Genomic DNA, 6,002 nt, shown 5'->3' on the forward strand with positions numbered 1-6,002 from the left:
ATGAACCAGGTATGGTGGGTCACACCTTTAATCCTAGCACTCAAACCGCAGAGACAGTAGATCTCTGAGTTTGAGATCAACCTGGAATACTTAAGGAGTTCAGACTAGCCAGGCCTACATAATAAGGCCCAAGGCAGTCCCCTCCCCCCAACAACAATGAAAACTAAAGCTGGGCATGATGGTACTCTGTTACTGCTGTGGAAATGAAGACTCACTGGCCAGCAGCCTAGCCTCCTTGCCAGCTCCAAGTACCTGAGAGAACTTGTCTCAGATAACAAAGTGAGTGAATTGATGCCTGGGAAATGACCCCTGAGGTTGAATTCCAGACTCAACATGAATGTACAGCTCCCCATCCCTACACACACACACACACACACACACACACACACACACCTTTTAAAAAACAAACTATTAGGCAGTTGGAGAGATGGCTCAGCAGTTAAGAGCACTGACTGCTCTTTCAGAAGTCCTGAGTTCAAATCCCAGCAACCACATGGTGGCTCACAAGCATCTGTAATGAGATCTGACGGCCTCTTCTGGAGTGTCTGAAGACAGCTACAGTGTACTCATATACATAAAATAAATCTTTAAAAACAACTGTTGTAATTGGGAAACTATTCAATGTCTCCAAATGGCAGGAAGGTAATATGGGTGGGAAAGGTACATCACATCTCCACTCTTAGAGCAAGCCCCACTTCACTTATAAACTAGAAAGAAATCTCCCAGAATGGTGATTTAAACGAGTGATGACTCAGCCACACCGCTGTATGCAGATATTCTAAGTAATGCTTTCTACACCCACCGTGGTCAAAGATATAAGTGCAAAAATAGCAGAAGTTACTAAGTGGGCCAATAGGATGGCTCGGAAGATAAAGGCACCTGTCACCAAGCCTGACAACCTCCGTTCAGCTATCAGGACCCACAAGGGAGGACAGAACCTGTGCTCTCCACAAGCACATCATAACACAATACACACACACAATAAATGCAATTTTTCTTCAAAAACATGTTAACTCAGTATGTGAAATGACAAGAATGTTTGATATTCTGCTGCTGATAAGAGAGATTGGGAGATTTGTCTTTGGGAAAAGTTAATACTGGAACTCTTTAAATGGAAAGTTGACTATATACTTCTCATGGACCAACAGTTCCCCTTTCAGCAACTATAAACCACTATAACACCTAAGAAAATATGTAGTAAAGTTAAAGACAAATCAAGCCGGTCGGTGGTGGCGCAAGCCTGTAATCCCAGCACTTGGGAGGCAGAGGCAGGCGGATTTCTGAGTTCGAGGCCAGCCTGGTCTACAGAGTGAGTTCCAGGACAGCCAGGGCTACACAGAGAAACCCTGTCTCGAAAAAACCAAGTCCAAAAAACAAACAAACAAACAAACAAACAAAAAAGACAAATCGATTCTGTGGCAGGTACACTGAATGGCACTGGCACGTGTAACCTGTGTTCACCATAGCGGTGTCCTGTTGACTTCAGTCTACACCCACACCCAAAGTCTCTCACCAGGAGAATGGAGTCATAATTACACTATGGTTCTACAGCAGGATGCCAAAAGCATGAGCGTACAGCTGCACAGATGGGACCAAGCTCAAGTCTCACAAACATAATCTAGGCAGAGCCAGGCGTGGTGGAGCATGCCTGTAATCCTACTACCCAGTAGGCTATGGTAGGCTGAGGTAGGAGAACTGCCACAAATTGGAAGCCACCCTGGGGTATATAATTCCTGGCCAACTTGAACTACAAAAGACTGTCTTTTTTTTGGGGGGGGGGGGGTATTTGGTTTTTTTGAGACAGGTTTTCTCTGTGTAGCCCAGGCTGTCCTGGAACTCACTGTGTAAACCAGGCTGGCCTCAAACTCAGAAATCCACCTGCCTCTGCCTCCCAGAGTGCTGGGATTACAGGCGTGCGCTACCACGGCCCGGCTTAAAATTGAGTTTTAAAAAGGAATCTGGGGCTTGCTCTGAGTTCAAGTCCCAGAGTATCACCTTATTTTTTTCCTTTGTGAGACAGGGTCTGACCATGTAGCCCGGCTAGCGTGGAGCACTTCCCAGCCAAATGTCTAGTTTCATCCTTCCAAAGCTTACACTGAAGGAAACCGACAACTTTTAAAGTAAAACTCAATTGCTTGCAGTGTACCATGATTATGTAAATTGTGAACTGAGTCATTGCCTTTCCCATGGATGACTGAGGCTAGCCCACCAGAGGAAGGCCCAAGACAAGTTCTCCATGTAACCCTGGCTGTCATAGTACTCACTAGTTCTGCCTTGCCTCTGCCTCCCAAGGGCTGTGATTAAAGGCCTGTGTCACCTGGGCAGTGGTTTGAGATAAACAATTATATTGAGTGCTTAAAATGGCAGGGCTGTAGGTGGCCTAGTTGGTGTTAAACATGCAGAAAGAACTGGGCTTAATCTCCAGCATCAAAACAAAACCCTAGGTCTTTAACCCCAGCACTGAGGAGACTAAAGCAGGAGGCTTGCTTCACATGTGACTGGTTAAGAGCACCCTCTGCTCCTGCAGAGGGACTAAGACTCTGTTCCCAGCACCCTTGAGGCAGCTTACAATGATCGGCCACTCTAGCTCCTAGAGGTCCACCATCTCTTTTGACACCTCTTCTGACCTCTATAGATTCCTGCATGTACAGGTATACCTGCATACGCTCAAGAACATTCACATAAAATTAAGTATTTTTTAAAAATCCATGTGTATGTATGGGTGAACAAGTACCATGGCACGGGTGTGGAGGTCAGAGGATATCTTGTATACAATACACATAAAATTAAAATAAATAAATAAATAAATAAACTCTACAACCTCAGTTCCCCAGCATGGTAAAACCAAAAATACACACAAACAACAAGCCTTGGACAGCATTTATATAAACTTCATTTTTATCTTTGTTTTCAGAAATGTCTACATTTGCTAGGATGTAGCTCAGTGGTAGGGCCCTTACCTGCAGACCACAAGCAAGGCCCAGTACTGAATCCCTACCCCAAGGGATGTCACGCAAATCCAAGTCCAAAGCCATCTTGGTTCCTTTCCTTCTCCTCCTGGTACCTCTGAGACTCCCCAACTCCTAGCTCCGCCTCCCCTTTCCTGTCCAATCACAGGCCTTCCACTGCCCTGATATAATTGGACATGGAAAAACCTTGCAACATGCCACCAGACAGAAAACTTGGTAAGGTCAAGTGGATTCAGAAACCCCTGCAATTCTCATCACCAGCGGTGGTGGTGCAGGCCTTTAATCCCAGTACTCATGAGGAAGAAGCAGGCAGATCTCTGAGTTCAAGGCCAGCCTGGAATACAGAGTGAGTTTCAGGACAGCCAAGGCTACACAGAGAAACCCTATCTCAAAAAAACAAAAAATTTAACAGTTCAATCATCAAAAGCAGAGAGGGCGCTGGGCGGTGGTGGCGCACGCTTGTAATCCCAGCACTTGGGAGGCAGAGGCAGGTGGATTTCTGAGTTCGAGGCCAGCCTGGTCTACAGAGTGAGTTCCAGGACAGCCAGGGCTACACAAAGAAACCCTGTCTCAAAAAAACCAAAAAAAAAAAAAAAAAAAAAAAAGCAGAGAGGGCAGGAACTCACCTGGAGGCAGGAACAAATGAGGAGTGTTGTGCCCAGATTGCAAAAAAACCCCTAGAGACCACCAGAAACCACAACTTGGATACAAGCACATGAGAGTCTTTATTCAAACTCTTGCTTGAGCCACAAACCTTCCTGATGCAACAGGACAGTGACCCCCAGATCTAGGTGAAGGGCGTTTATAAAGTGTGTGTGTGTGTGTGGGGGGGAGGGAGCTTTTCCAACCCTCTGCATTACATGAGAGGGTAAATGACGGTTGGCCTTCAAGCTAATTGGTTTACAAATTGGTTTATGGCTCTAGGTTAAACCACAAGGAGGCATCAAAAAGGGAGCATCTTGACCTGGGAAAGGCATGTTTTCTTAGCCCACTGTTGTTGTCAGCTAGCTGCAGCTGCTGTGTCTGTTTTGCTACTGTCAGGGACATTTCATGATTTTTTTTTTCCTCAGACTTCAAGGGCCCTGCCTCTCTAAGGGCAAGTTAGCTTAGAATGGAGTCTTAAAAACAAAATGGAGGGCCATTTTAGGTGGGCCGTGGAGGCACCATAAAAGTGAGGGAGAGGTGAGAGTGGCCTCTGCTTCTTTTTTAGTGCAGCTAGGAAGAGTGAGTGCGCACTGTGCAAGAGTGGGAGGTGAGGGGGGCAGGCCGGGGAGAGGCCAGGAGCCTTTGCAGCCTCCAGTGCACCTTGGCTTGTGTGTCTGGCGAAGCAGAGCAGGTGTGCGGGCTGCTCTGTACCTGGAAGCAAAGGAGGAGGCAGCGCCGAGGCAGAGAGGGCCTCGATCGGCGCCAGGAAGAACCCGGAAGATGAAGGTCATTCAACCTTCTCCCCACAACACACTGAAGCAGTGACAGCACCGCGGGAAGAATGGAAAACCTTTCTAGGAGACCTCAGCTGGGACACCACAAAGATCTGAAGGACTACTTTAACAAATTTGCTGAGGTTGTAGACTGCACTCTCAAGTTAGATCCTATCACAGGGCGATCAAGGGTTTTTGGCTTTGTGCCATTTAAAGAGTCAGAGAGTGTAGATAAGGTCTTGGATCAGAAAGAACATAACTTGAGAAAGTCATTTATCCTAAAAGGGCCAAAGTCATGAAAACAAATGAGCCTGTCCAAAAAAAAAAAAAAAATTGTTGGTGGCCTTTCTCCAGACACACCAGATGAAAAAGTAAGAGAGTATGTGGTAGTTTTGGTGAGGTTAAGTCCATAAAGCTCCCTATGGACAACAAACCCAATAAAAGGTGTAGGTTCAACAGGCAGTGGTGGCGCACGCCTGTAATCCCAGCACTTGGGAGGCAGAGGCAGGCAGATTTCTCAGTTCGAGGCCACCCTGGGCTACAGAGTGAGTTCCAGGACACTCAGAGCTACACAGAGAAACCCTGTCTCGAAAAACAAACAAACAAACAAACAAAAAAGGTGTAGGTTACGGGCTGGAGAGATGGCTCAGCTGTTAAGTGCACTGACTGCTCTTCTGAAGGTCCCGAGTTCAAATCCCAGCAACCACATGACAGCTCACAGCCATCTGTAACGAGATCTGACCTCCTCGTCTGGCAAGTCTGAAGACAGCTACAGTGTACTTACATATAATAAATAAAGAAACCTTTATAGAAAAAAAAAAAAAGAGGCCCAGGTTCTGTTTTATTGCCTTTAAGGAAGAGGAACCAGTGAAGATAATGGAAAAGAAATAACACAATGTTGGTCTTAGTAGATGTGAAATAAAAGTAGCCATGGCAAAGGCACAGAAGCAGCAACAGCAGAAGTGGAGATCTAAAGGAGGGTTTGCAGGGAGGGCTCGTGGGAGAGGCGGCGGCCCCAGTCAAACCTGGAACCAGGGATATAGTAACTATTGACATCAAGGCTATGGCAATTATGGCTGTAACAGCCAAGGTTACGGTGGTTATGGAGGATATGACTGCACTGATCACAACTACTAAAGATATGATGATGATTATAGCAATCAGCAGAGAAAGTATCCAGGCGAGGTGCTCATCAAAATAGCTACAAACCATACTAAATTATTCCATTTGCAACTTATCCCCAACAGGTGGTAAAGCAGTATTTTCCAATTTAAACATTCATTTGAAGATGGCTCCTGCCACCTGCTAATAGCAGTTCAAACTGAATTTTTCCTAGCAAGTTCCCGAATGGAAGCATGATGTTGGGTCCCTCTGAAGTTTAATTCTGAGTTCCCAGCCGGGTGGTGGTGGCGCACGCCTGTAATCCCAGCACTCTGGGAGGCAGAGGCAGGCGGATTTCTGAGTTCGAGGCCAGCCTGGTCTACAGAGTGAGTTCCAGGACAGCCAGGGCTACACAGAGAAACCCTGTCTCAAAAAATCCAAATCCAAAAAACAAAAAAAAACAAAACAAAAAAAATCTGAGTTCTCATTAAAAGAATTTGCTTTAAAAAGAGAG

General features: G+C 46.0%; 1 pseudogene; it reads left to right on the plus strand.

Annotated features, from left to right (window-relative positions):
- On the plus strand, positions 1 to 5,604 carry LOC127674400 (heterogeneous nuclear ribonucleoprotein D0-like; annotated as a pseudogene).
- The last annotated feature ends 398 nt before the right edge of the window (positions 5,605 to 6,002 follow it).

The sequence above is a fragment of the Apodemus sylvaticus genome, chromosome X (genome assembly GCF_947179515.1).
Source record: "Apodemus sylvaticus chromosome X, mApoSyl1.1, whole genome shotgun sequence".
In the NCBI taxonomy this organism is placed as follows: Eukaryota; Metazoa; Chordata; class Mammalia; order Rodentia; family Muridae; genus Apodemus; species Apodemus sylvaticus.